This window comes from Cololabis saira, chromosome 4 (genome assembly GCF_033807715.1).
Source record: "Cololabis saira isolate AMF1-May2022 chromosome 4, fColSai1.1, whole genome shotgun sequence".
Lineage (NCBI taxonomy): Eukaryota > Metazoa > Chordata > Actinopteri > Beloniformes > Belonidae > Cololabis > Cololabis saira.
In genome coordinates, this window is record NC_084590.1 from 35,355,443 (window position 1) to 35,370,153 (window position 14,711).

The 14,711-nt window shown below is 37.7% G+C and overlaps 1 protein-coding gene across 1 annotated transcript in view; it reads right to left on the bottom strand.

Annotated features, from left to right (window-relative positions):
* dph1 (diphthamide biosynthesis 1) overlaps positions 1-14,711 on the bottom strand; it is a 75,671-nt gene that overhangs the window by 59,082 nt on the left and 1,878 nt on the right. The gene's annotated exons all lie outside the window — the stretch shown is intronic.

The window sequence follows — 14,711 nt, forward strand, 5'->3', positions numbered from 1 at the left end:
GTTTTTCTTTATGGTTTTTCTTTATTTTCTTTATGGTTAATGTAGTGTGCCATCAGGATTTATTTGGGTGTCGTTTTACCATCTGCTTGACACTGATGTGAATAAATTCTGATTGATTTTGATGAGAGAAATCTTTTGTGTTGTTTTACACATATTTTGTCACAATGGCTGATTTGACAGAGCTAGAGCCGAACTGTTAATTGCCTTCAACGGTTATTCTGTAGTGATAATAGTAAAATTTACTACTCTGCAGAATAATCCCTGACTGATCCCATTGTTAAAGTTATCATTTTTCCTGGTTAAGCCCAGGTGGTGCCCCAAACAATTAAATCATTTTGAATAATTCAATTTGATAAATAATCTACTTTATTATTAATAATTAATAACTCTTGATAACTGAAACAGCGCCCCCTAAGTCAACGCACACCTTCCAGATGTGCTCGAGAAGCACACAAACGTGAGTACTGTGGTCGCTCACGTTGGTAGCAATGATTCAGCAAAATGTGAATCAGAAGTCATGAAGAAACATTACTTTTTAATTACTTTTCTTAACTCTTAAAACAACTGGAGAAAATATTGCAATCTCTGGACCCTTGCCTACCTACAAAAGAGGCATGTAAAGATTCAGCCGTCTTGTCTACTTAAACTCTTGGCTGAAAATGACATGTGACAATTTTAAGTTTACTTTTATTGACAATTTTGACCTGTTCTGGGGCAGCCCTGCATTTAAACAGGATGGATTGCACCCAAACCATAGGGGCACACAGGTACTGGCACAAAACATAATGCACTGCATTACACCATGACTAATACCCCACCCACCCCTGCTAGTTTTATCAAACCCATCATATCAGCTAGACATAATACTGCAACATGAGCTACAAGAGGACCAAATGGAAACAATCTGATTACAGTTAACATTGACAGAAACTTATTTTCATCTTCAAGACAGACAGAAATAAAAATGGCTCTAGGTTCTAAGCGTGCTGAGTCGGCCCTATAGACAAGTTTACCGGCCGTTTCCGCTCTACTTCCTAAACTCCTCCCCTGTAAGTAGTTCACTTCCGTTTTTGGGTTTTTCCATTGAAAACAGTGGCAACATTGCTCCGAAAAAGAGGGACAAAATGGATATTTCTAAGAAAAAAAGTGGTTCGGGAACGACATGTCTCGGCAGTTGGATGTAGTAACTCTAGGAAGCACCTGAAGGAGTGGTTGGATAGAGACTGCTGCAACCACAAACCAGCTTCAAAGAGACACGTCCAATGCGCCGCTTTGTTTACTTTTTTTCTGAAGCCACGGACCGGGCTGGAGGCATTACATCTAAAAAACCACCGCGCAACATTTTTGTTTGTTCACACCACTTTGTTGACAAAAAAACAACAAAGGATAATCCATTCCCTGAGTTGTGGTTGGTTTATAATCGCTCTCCCCAGCCAGAGAGGAGTAAACTCAGCCGGCGGATCCGCTGCCTCCCCCGGAGAAACAAACACGGATCTGAGGGTAAGTTCAGCAACTTTAGCTGTGAAGCTGACAGTAGGCTACTGTTAATACTGAAGAAGTTGTCATACACTAACATTGCTACTGGTATATTTATAAGGCAGTTGATGGTTTTGAGATGCGTGTGTGTGTGTGTGCCTGCGTGTGAAAAAATCTGCCAGGGGAACAAGATTGTTTTGCTTGTAATGAGAAGATAAATCTTGTCCCACTGGCAGATTTTTCTACTTATTTCAAATGAAAATGTACTTGAAACAGGTGAAGATTGTCAAATAAGTTATTTTTTTGGTAAATACTCTTGTTTTAAGTGTAATGAGATTTTCTGCATTAATTTTGCTCCATGTTTTTCTCTTCCCCTTTTTTTAGAAGGTCCTGAAACCTGTCACCTGAGGCCGAGCCTGCTACACAAGTGATGTTGTTCATTAAATAAAGATAAACAACAAATACTGTGTGCATTGTATTTTTTAATATTATATATGAATAGTTTTTATAGTGATGTAATTGTGTGGGATGCTTTTGTATTTTACTATGGAGGTAAGGGAACTGTTAATTGAATTTGTGCACATAAATCAAATGTGTGCATATTCTACAGTTGTGCATAAATAAATAGAAATGTAAACATTTAAGTCAAATCAAACATATAATATGTAGTGTATTTTCTCTGTGATTAGAAGATTATGAACATGGATTACAGAGAAAATACACACTATATGTATGATTTGACAAATATTTAAATTTTGTATTTATGCATAACTGTAGAATAATATGCACACATTTGATTTATGTGCACAAATTCGATTGACAGTTCCCTTACCCCATATTTTACTTTTTTTATTCCTGTTAAGATTAAACATATGAATTTTCTTGTTGAAGCCATTTGTTTAGTTTCCTCAAAACTCAAAATTCATCCATTATTAATGTACAGTATGAGCTTACTATGAATGATGAACTGTTAAAAGACATTGTAACACACTAAGGAAGATAAGGCCTATCATTCATTGATCGTAGTTCAGTGCAATAATGAAATGAAATTAAGTTTCATCAAACTTTATTTTCACAGTACAAACATCTGTTGGTTCCTAAATAATTCATTTTAGTTTTAAAATGCTGAGATATTTACTGCAGAACTGTAACCTTCCCTCAACAAAATCATCAATTTTTGGGAGTATGTGAAGTTGGTTGGGTGATGGCGGGAGGCAGAGCTGCAGGAGAATATTCCCAGGGCTGGTCCTCCACTCTTCATGAGTCCTACAGAGTTTCACCTCCTGTGCCGGTTCTGGAGTGGTAGAAGATGCTGTTGGTGACGGCTGGTAAAGATCCTTCCTGTTGTGTGTGTATTGTGATAAAGTTCTTTATTTTCTGTAATGCAATTTAAAAAAAAAAAAAAAAAAAAAAAAAAGTCATACATTCTGGATTCATTACAAATCCACTGAAATATTGCAAGCCTTTTATTATTTTAATATTGCTGATTATGGTTTACAGTTTAAGATTAAGATTCGCAGAATATTCTAATTTTTTGAGATAGGATATTTGAGTTTTCTTAAGCTGTAAGCCATAATCAGCAATATTAAAATAATAAAAAGCTTGCAATACTTCAGTTGATTTGTAATGAATCCAGAATGTATCACATTTTTGTTTTTATAATTGCATTAGAGAAAATCACAATATTCTAATTTTCTGAGACAGTCCTGCACTTCATCTTCTTCTGACCAGCATTTCTTTCAGACCCAGCTCTTCTGTCAGTGCAGGCAAGCCCGGTTTTCCCGTCTCACAGCATTTTCTACCTAGAGAAAAAAAAAGCCAAGAAGACTATGATGTAGTTCGGATAGCAAAAATGAAGACATATATGTCAAATAATCTTGTTACCTTCCATAAGATCGCAGCTGAATGGGAACACGATCTCCAGGTCCAGAAACACGAACATCCCGCAGGTCTGATTCTCCAGCTTCAGTTACAGCAGCCGAGCTTTAAGCCCCGCATTGTTAAAACACTGGCCAGGCTCGACATTTGCTTTCAAATAAACAAAACGACCATGTTTGTATGACATGACAAAACCGACTTTGTCTCTGTGCAGATATTGATAAACCTCAGAAACTTTCAGTTTGTCCATTGCGGATTGCAGGAAGTGGGAGCAGATCAGCTGTCAGTTCTGCTGCTGTCATCACGTTATCATCCCAGTTCTGCACTGAATTCGGGTCGGGAGAGTAACGCCACCTCCAGTTAAAGTCGTAGAACCGTGTTCCCATGGCAAAGACATAGTTGTCGAGAGAAAAAACACACGAACAGCAAGTATTTCGTTTAGGTTTGTGTCCACGCCGTGTCCACGCCGCTGTGTTTATACCGGTAAAAGGCTGCGGAAAACCCTTCCGCCGGAAATGACCCGCATCTATGCAGACGAATGGCAGCGCCCGTGTTTTGGCGCGTAAACTTGTCTATACGTCATCACTCAACACGCCACTGATTGGTCGGGGGGCGGGGCCGTCAGACGTTTGAATCAGGAAGCGGGAGTCAGCGCGAGAACGACTGGCGGCTCGCGGGCCGGCGATTTTATTATACAGCGCAAACGTCTGTTTGGTGATTCAACTCTGAGGTGCAGATGTTCATAAACCTGGTGGCTGAGGAGAGAATTAAAAAAGTGATGTAGACGGGCGATAACGAACGATCAGATCCATAGGCGCTCTGTTTTCTTCTCAGTCGCTCGCGGCTCCAGCTGATTTCTGATCAGCGCCAACACAAACAAAGGGGTTGCGCAATCGAGTACGTCACAGCAGCTTCACCCCAACCCGCCCACTTCTCACCTGGCTGTGGAAAAACAAATGAGGATAAAGCGGGTGGAGCCGGGACGATGCATGACGAGCCGTACCAAGGTACGGCAGGCTGAGTAGGTACTAGTGGAAAAGCGCCAATACTGGCCATTGTAAACTATTCCATACAGCTAGGTGTCTTCCCCACTGATTTCAAAACTGCTTTAGTTTTAAAGAAAGGGAACCTGGACACTTTATCACCCAGCAGTTATAGACCAGTTGCTAATCTTCCATTTTTACATAAAATTTTAGAGAAATTTGTTTTTATTCAGTCAAGTGCCTATTTGAATTCAAACGCTACATTACAAATGTTTCAATCTGGTTTTAGGACAAATCACAGCACAGAGACAGCCCTTCTAAAAGTAGTAAATTATATCAGAACAAACCTTGACAAGAATAAACCCTCGATTCTGGTACTACTTGACCTGAATGCTACCTTCGATACTGTTGATCAACATATTCTTTTAGATAGATTAAGCAAGCGTGTTGGCCTGGCTGGAACTGTTTTCAAGTGGTTCACCTCATATCTTTGTGGAAGAAAATGTTTCATTTCAATAGATAATAATTTCTCCAAACACTATGAGGTTACCTATGGAGTACCACAAGGGTCAATTTTAGGACCCTTACTTTTTATTTTATACGTGTTACCCCTGGGCAGTGTCATCAGGAGACACGGCATCTCTTTCCATATTCATGCTGATGACACACAGCTCTATGTGGCCGTGTCTCCTGATGACACTTGGGCGATTGACTAACTTTTTAACTGTATTTTAGATATTAAGGCCTGGATGTCACAGAATTTTTTACAGCTAAACCAGGACACAAGACTGAAGTACTGATCGTCGGTTCAAAAGCCCAGAGAGAGAAACTGGCCACTAAACTAAATATATATGGAGTAAACCCGAGCAAAGAGGCAAGAAATCTAGGAGTCATATTTGTCTCTGATTTCAATTTCAAATCACATGTACGCTGTGTCACAAAAACAGCATTTTTTTTATTTAAAAAATATTTCTAAAGGTGAGGCCGTTTCTCTCTCTGAACAACACGGAGAGACTAATGCATGCCTTTATAACTAGAAGAATAGACTAATGTAATGCTCTTCTTACTGGTCTACCCAAGAATACCATCAACAAGCTGCAATTGGTTCAAAATGCTGCAGCGCGAGTTCTGACTCAGACCAGAAGGAGAAAACACATTAGGCCCATTTTAAAATCCTTACACTGGCTACCTGTTAGTTTTCGTGTTGATTTTAAAGTTCTTTTATTAGTTAGTAAAGCGCTACATGGGCTTGCACCAGAGTATATTTCAGAGATGTTTTTATTCTATGAACCAGGAAGGCCCCTCAGATCCTCTGGCTCTTCCTTTTTAGCTGTTCCACAGAGTAGAACTAAAACATTTGGTGATGCTGCTTTTAGCCACGATGCTCCAAAAGTGTGGAACAGCCGGCCGGAGGATCTGAGAGGAGCTGGAAATGTGGATAGACCAAGATCATCTCTTTGGTCTGGCTTTTATGTAACATCAAATTTTTTAGAGGTCTTTGTTTTATTTATTTATCTATTTCTTGTAATGTTTTTATTATTGTTATATTTTATTGTTGTGGACTGATTATTTTCTAGCCTTAATTCTTGAACTTTTATCATTATTTCATTTTAATTAATTATATTGTATGTCAGTGTGCATTGGTCTCCCAGTTTTTATTTTATTTTTATTATGCTTATTTTTCAGTCAAAGTGTTAAGCACTTTGTATTTCATGTACCTGGATGAAAGGTGGTATATAAATAAATTTGATTGATTGATGTCTTTTCCCTGGATTTCTCTTCAGATAAGTTTGTCTATGGGAGCCTTGAGTTTCACCTATTTGCTAATTATAATCCATGTGGCAATTTTTCTTCTTCTTCTTTTTTTATACCAGGCAGTACAGTTCTGAAGCACATCCTACAGGAGCCTAAGGTGGGTCTTTTTCCCGTCACTGTTGTTGGACAGTCTCTAATCTTTTAAAACAGTAGAAGCATCCATTCAGACATTACTAGTTTTTACGTGAATCTTACTCGCCGTTTAGCCTATACGTACAATAGAGACAAGCAAAGAAATTATTTGCCACTTATACAAGGCCGGACTGTGTAGCAAGTACAGCCGCGTAAAATTTAAGTTAAATTACAATGTCATATTTCCAAAACAACTAAGCAAGCATACGTGCTGTTACGACTTGTTGAAAGTTAAATTATACAAAGAGATTGCGCTATTGAGGCATATCACAACATGCTGTCTTTCTCTCATATTAATGTTAATCAGAGTATGTTGGGATGGAGATAAGTGATATTGGGGGGGAAAAAAAACAAACATCCTTAGGTTTCTTTGGAATTCAAAGTGGGCCCAGAAGACATGAAATATGTCCTTTGGGAAGTTATTGAGAAATGACTGTTGAAGGTTTTAGATTAGATTACAAACATAATTTAATCATGTTAAAAGAGACTACGGAGATATTGATGATGTCAAGTGTAACCCCTGGAGGAATACAAGAAAAAGGAGCAGAGCGTGATGTAGATAAGGGTACAAAAAAAACAAAAACAAGAACCAAAAAACATAGGAGATTATGGGATTGCATACCTCTTACAAAGTAATCATATTTTAAATCTTAGATTTTAATATTAAAAATAAACAAGTACAAATTATTACCAAATAAGCATGCAAATATAATTTCATTAGTATTCATATCTTATTTTCATATTTTATTTTGTCTTGTTCATTTGTTATTGAAGAAAAAGTATCTATTGAACACATTTTCCTATGCAGTGTTGAAATATTATTCAGTCAGTATCCAAACCAATGTCAGTCAAATTTGTTTAACGTTTTGTAGCGCATGTTTCGACTTTTTTTGCCCCACCTATCACAGAGAAATCTGTTTATTGTTGTAGTTAAGCACTGATTAAACTGAAAGACAGTCGGTAATTAATAACTATTAAAAAATATTTAGTAAATATCATGTTTTAACGCGTAGTTTTATGAATAAACCGAGAAAAAAAAAGTGTTGATTCTTGTTTCGGCAAATTCTTTGACTGGATTAAATGCTTTTTTAGTGCAAGCAACATATTCCAGGAGTCTATCTTTCCTTATTGTGAACTTTAATTTTAAAAACACATAACACAAGCATATAATGGGTTTTCTACTGTTCACTTTTAGATATGTGTCACCCGGGGTGACGGTGTACGCACAAGGGAATAAAGGCTTTGTTTCAATCAACAATGGCATTTTCTTCCACTCAAACTCTGTCACGCCTTTCTTCAATAAATCCATCAATGTCTCAGTGGACACATGTTCCGAAGCCACTGAATTCACCACAAAAAACATTTTCACATGACTAGGCAAGAAACAATTTGAAGACTTCAGTGCCAGACAACATTAAACAATAAAAGCTGGGGCAGATGAAAAAGGCCGAGGAGGTCGAGGGAGCATGGGCATGAGGTGGAGTGATAGATGGAGCGATGCTAGTATAAGAAGCAGGAGTACTTCATACTGAAAAAGGTTACTGGATCACCCGGCAGTCATGCAGACAGAGACAAGTCATTACTTGGAAAAGGGCAACTTTATTAACAGAGAAAGGTTTCAGAGCACACCTCTGCCAAAGATGACAAGAGTAAAGAGCTTTCTCCGCCTGCTGCCCCCAGTAAAAGGTGAGCCGGATGCGAGGGGTGGGCCTGGCTGTTAGAGTTCATGTTGGAGTTGGCACGCGAGCTTAATAGCTGCTTTTGGCTTTAGAGATACATTCCATCTCGAACAAATTAATCAAGCAACATCAAGGACTGTTTTTATGTTACAATATATGTTTCAATGTAATGTGGAGGAATATTTAATATATAATCCAAAAAAAATGTGGAATTCCGCTCCAATTGTATTTTTTCACCAAATGTGATTTACATAATTATAAATCACACATTGGTAACAATGGCTGAAGATGACTTCAAGATAAAGCTTCGTCACAAAACTACAGCAGACGTCATGGCAGAGGCTACTGCGAGACCAAACAAAGTAATGACAGAAGAAGAGAGAAAGAAAACAAGCAAGAGACTGAACAAGAGCAAAGTGCTGTGAAAGCGACTTAATTCTGAGCTAAAGCTGGCAAAAGCTCTTTTGTGTTGCTTTAAAAGTAATACAAATAAATCAAGATATACAATATTTTGAATACTTAAAGGAGCTTGGGGCTCCTTTTAAGACATGAGACTCTCTAGCGCCACCCTTCACCACGACGGTCGTTGGGGGTACTGCAGCCAACAGTGAAGCCGGCACGGGAGAACGGGGAGAACGTGCATGCAGCGTCATGTGACGTCACATCCGCAGCCCAGCGCGGGAAATTTGGGCCCGAATTGCAGCACATTTTGCAGCACACAGCCTGTTCAAGGCAAAGGAGAGATACACTAGAGGACTCATTCTTTTGGGTTTGGAACGCTTCATCTGACATTATTACTAGAAAACTTAAAATGTATACGGATTTGTTTCATAAATCTTGCCACAATCCGGCCTCAAGCTCCTTTAACTCAACAAGAAATAAGAGTGAAAATGTTCTTCTTCAAATCACCACAAAATGTGATGGACACCACTCAGCTCGATTGTTGCCAATAGCTTGATTTAGATGTGCATGTAAACGCACTTAGGATTAAACTGGAGTTTCAGAGAAATCCAGGTATACATGCGTGAAAACACAATTGAACTATTGAGTGAGGTGTGTTTGACTCCGCAACGCTGGTGGCACCACATGCACTTTTGTGGTGGCGTTCTTCCGGTACAATTAGTAGACAAGCACGAAAGAGGACAACGACATGCGAAAATATGGACGCTAATGATGCAGCAGCTCTGTACATTTCATATATTACCAAGCCTGATCACGTTGCAGGTAAGATGCATGCAAAGTCTCCCTCTTTTTTCATCTGTTACTCTGTTGTTGGGAATCCGTGACTGTTATTATTCCCGCACCCGGGGCAGTCACTAGCTCGTTTAAGCCCAAATAACTCGAATTAGGACGGCATTATATGGCACTAAAAGCTAAGGGCTCGATCTCAAGAGCTTCAGTTCAGTTCAACAACAGCCTGGCTAAGGTGTGTACATGGCTTTTAAATATTAGATATTGACCGGATTAAGGCAACAATTCGACTTTCTGTTGGTGCATGTTAACGTACTGAATGTTTCTTTAGCTTATAAAGACCCCAACCCGCCCCTACAGTTCTGCTGCTATGGGCCTAGACTGCTAGGGGAATTCCCACAATGCAATGTTTCGTTTTTTCGTTAATTAGAAGGTATCCATCTGCCAAAATTGATGTCTTTAACTTGTTTTTTTTGTTTTTTTTAAATATTTTCCAAAAGCAGGTTTCCCTGACCTTGTTGTTTGTGTGTTTGTTTGCGTCTGTCCTCTCACCGCACCAAACCGCCGTGGCAGATGGCCACCCTCCGCGTGTCTGGTTCTGCTGAAGGTCTCTTCCCGTAAAGAGGGAATTCTTAGTCTCCACTCTCCCCCGTCTGTTTGTGCATTGAATTGAAATGAAGAATTGATGTGATCTGTTGATTTCCTCAATTTGCTTCGTACAAATTGGCAATTTAGAAATATTTCACTGAAACTGAAAGTGCTGAATTCGATTATACTGTAATTGGTTTGAAATTACTGTATTTAAATGGACATAATTGGGTTTCCATTAGATTAAAAAGGGCTTCATTTCAATGAATTGAAACAGATTTAACTGGACTTGTTTTGCTTTCTCTGTAAAGTGCCCTGAGATAAAAATGTGTGTGATCTAGCACTATACAAATAAATATTACTTTATTCATAAACACAAGGTAAACTAGGAGCTGGAAAGACCAATTTGATGGTGAACGGCAGACTGAACATACAAAACCTAGGTATTACCAGACCTAACAGTGGGGAGTTAATGGCCAGAAAGAGGGAAAAAATAAAGGCCATAGACAAGGTTTATTCATTAGCAACATATGCTTAAAGAAAACTGCTACTACTTGGGCTCCATGAAGAAACTGGCTAAGATCACAACAAATTCAATTATTTCTAGCACATTTGGCGCATGGCAGGACTCTCACACATTATTGAACTTAAATACATGTTTACTTTTGAATACTCCTCTTATCAACAATCCTAACATTTCAAGTCATATTGCTGACAGAACTTTACAAAGTTGGACTGAGAAAGGTATCAAAACAATTGATGATTTATATATTAATGATTTATTTGCCAGTTTTTCTCAACTATCTGAATTATTTGACTTATCAACACATAATTTGTTTAAGTATTTTCAAATAAGAGACTGGATCAAAAATCAATCGCTTGACACATTCCCCAATAAACCTGTAACATCTCCATTGGAAAAACAATTGCTTGATAACAAAACCACATCTATAAAAGGACTAACATCTGTAATCTATAATATTCTTATCAATAACCTACCACTATATCACAGACCTCCAATGAAACTAAAATGGGAAGCAGACCTGGAATGTTCATATGAGGACAAGGATTGGTATACTCTTTTAGAAAAAACACACACTATGCTAATATCCACCAAACACAGACAAATTCAATTCAATATTTTACATCAAATTTACTACACTCCCTACAAATTAAATAAATTTAATAGTGCGGTCTCTGCCATGTGCCAAAGATGCAAAATAAATACTGGAAATCTGCTCCATATGCTCTGGAACTGTCCTGTTATAGATGCTTTCTGGAAATACGTCATCAAAACAATCTCTGACATTTTAAAATCCCATATTCTTGATCCTAAAGTTTGGATACTGGGAGATATTAGTTCATTAAAAATAACCTATCATAAAAAGTATTTCATTCTGCTCGCAGGCACCGCAGCAAAAAATTGTATTTTAAAAAACTGGAAATCGGAAAACCCCCCAGGACCCAAACAGTGGATCAATGAACTTGGATCATATTGTACTCCAGAAAAAATACTGTATTCCGTTAGAAAAAAAACTAGAGACTTTGACCTTATTTGGGGACCTTTTTTGGATTTTTTGCTTTTAATGGACTAATGATCTGAATCATCTACTATGTTAATGAATTTGTTTTCACAGGACTTGATTATTTAATTTATTATTCATTTTTGTTCTAGTATTGATAGACACATGTTAAATAATTTTGAATGATGTAATTTATTGACCATATGAGGGAGGGAAGGGGAGAGGGGTGTGTTGTTGTTTTTTATTTTTATTTACATTTTTTATTTTTTTTTTTTTTTTTTTTTTTTTTTTTTATTATTATTATACTTTATTTATTTTGGTTTAATTAATGTTGTGAAAAGTAAAAAAAAAAACAAAAAAAGGGGGAGAAATATTGATAATTATATTGTTATTGTAAATATTTCTTTTTTTTTATGCCCTCAATAAAGATATCTATACAAAAAAAAAAGAAAACTGCAATTTAAAAAAAGAAAGAAAATAGGATTCAGTCCGCAATAAATGTTTGTCCTATGGATTTACATACCATATATTGGCAATGCAAAAAAAAAAAAAGGCAAATTTTATGAAACAGGAATACAACAAAATAACTGAAAGAACACAAGTATCCCACATAAATTCTGTTGAACACAATCCTACTTATCTGAAACACAAATACTACCTTGAATAGGACATTACAGACACGGTGTAAACAGATAGAAAATTATACATTTCCACCGCACGGCATGGAAAATTGGCTTAATCAATTTAATATAATTTACAATTAAAACAAGGCCGGTTTTATTCTTCTACAGAAAAAGCAATTACAGCCTTCACCTCAGAAGACTCTTGCCCTCTTTTGCAAAAACAACTACGTTCATTTATTAAAAGCGTACACCAGTCTCGCATCAGCATGCTGAAATCTGTGACCATGCAAATTCTTTCAGTTGGTTTTGATGTTTTATATTTGATGTGTTTCTCTTCTCAGATGTTCTGCCAGTTTTTACATCTCTCCGCAACTTTTCAGTGGACTTGAAATTTGGGCTTTGAATTGATCAATCCATGACCCTCTACTGATTCTTTTTTGAAACTTTGAGCCTGCCTTAGGGGGACTGCTGTGGTTCTGAGCATCTTTACTCTACTTCAAGTCCAATTTGAATGGATGGCTCCACAAAATCAGTGAACACTCTGATATAATACACTCCATAGCTTAATCAAAGACTGAAATCTGCCGAATCTTTAATGCAGCAAATAAACCTCAAACCATAATCCCTCCACAACCATGCTTCACAGCATTTAGATCCTGAAAAGGTGTTTTGGGTCAACCCAAACATATCTGTTATTACTCGTCAACCCTGCAGATTCTTAAACCAATATGAAACAGAAAAATCTGACATCAGTAATCAAAATATATATGCAGAGATATGAACAGAGATATGAGCACACCAGATGGGTTACTTCTGACTGATGGCATGTTATCTCTCCTTTACTTGATAATCTTTAATGTTTATGAGATTATGCTGACAAGATAACTCTACACAAGTCCATCTTTACAGATGGTGAGGAAAAAAATGTGAGCACGTACACAAGTGTTACTTGTAGATGCAGCCATCCAGAGCTCTTAAACAAACACATAAACAACTCCCCGGGGGTACCATCCCCCTGACTAATGAATGAAAGCGACAATTGCGTCTTAATCACAAATTCAATGTCCATAGACCGCAAAAGACTGGACGTAGCACGTCTGCTTTACTGTAAATGCTGACCAAGAAGAGTTAAAAACCTTTTTTTTCCCAGATAAAAAATGTGGCATTTCACATTCTCTACTCTAAACCAAGCTATTCTCAACGCAGTTAGATGTCACGATCACTAAATCCATTTTTGAGTGGGGCGAACGCTGGATATACTAATGTGAACCTTACACATAAAGAACGGTACAATAAAATTGTCTAAATAGGTCAGAGCACAGATGCAAATGTGGGTGTCTTTCTGAGCAAAGTCTGGCACAATTCCTCTTTATGTTTGCAGTGCTTAATGCTCTGTGTCCAATGTATTCACACATTCTCTGCAGGCTGCAAATGGTCAATAAATTTGTAGAGCAGTTTTAATGATGAATGAACAACAGCGTAGATACAAGTACTGATATTAGTTTCCGGAGCTCACAAACCTATTCAGCTTTTCCGATAATTACTGGAGTCCCCCTTCCTTTTTGAGCCTCTGCTGTTGAAATTAAGCCTGATTATAGTTCATTCGTTCATTAATTTTCTCTACTACCATACGGGGTCACTGGGGTCTGCTGAAACTTTTCCCCGCTCATTACAGGCGAAAGGCTGGGTACACCCTGGACAGGTCGTGAGCCCATTGCAGGGCCACATTAATTATTATGATTCAGAGAAATGCTTTCATAGGGTCGTTTTTGGCTTCCTACATCAGAGTAAGGGTTTTCTTAGCATAAGGCGAATCCCTAGGGATGTAACCACGTGGTGATGGCTGTTAGGGCTTTTTCACCAACTCAAAATCGGTGCTGGTGCTTGAGTTGGTGCTGGTGCTACAGCCAGTTCCAAACCGGTTCTATAAAGAACTGGCTTGCTTTTCCACTGGCCTGAGAGCACCAGAGAGCCAGGACCCTGCGTCATTTTTTGCGTCACCAATGCACAGGCAGGAAATCTGTAAATGGAGTGTGAAACCTAAATACCTCAAAGAAAAAGCTGTAATGGAAACATCTCTAATTAAAAAAAAAAAACAAAAAAAAAAAAAACAATATCCCCAAATCCTTTTAACGCTTCCATGGAAGCAGTTTTACCGACATGTTGATAATCCAGTTTAAAGCAGAAGTGTAATGGAAACACTTTTTCTTTTTTCATTTCTACGTCTCTGGCAGCCTCGATGTGACGGTGGCAGGTCAATTTTAAGTAATCAAAATGTAGTTTCCAGCTGTTTTTTCAGCCTCATTAATATGATGTAGTTGTGCAATAACACTGTTTAATCATTGTGCATTACATAAGGGCTTTGCCTCTGAATTATCATTTGAATTATCATCTGCTGCCTTTGTCTTCTGTTGACTATTTTCACAATAGTGGTAGTGGCAGTCGCAATAATTTGTCAAAGAATAAAGATGTTTTTTTCTTTCTTTGTTTTTTCTTCTTTAAGTCAAGAATTTCTTTTTCGTTGTTTTGAAGAGAAGTCTCACAAGATGAGATATGGAGAGTTAGAGAGTTACGAGAGAGAACTAGGAGAGTTACACTCATAAAAGAAACACTGTTCAATAGAAAAATCAAACCCCTGCAGCGGTTCCTTAATTTCACTTTTCTTTTTCGAAACACAACAATGGAAACGCAACTAATGGATGCTGATCCTAGGCCTTAAAATCCTGTGTGGACTCCAGAATTGGCTTCATGCAAGTTTCTGCCATCAACAGTCCTTATGTTTCAGGAAGAAAGCAAGTTTCTTAAGAGTCACATTTGCTGTGT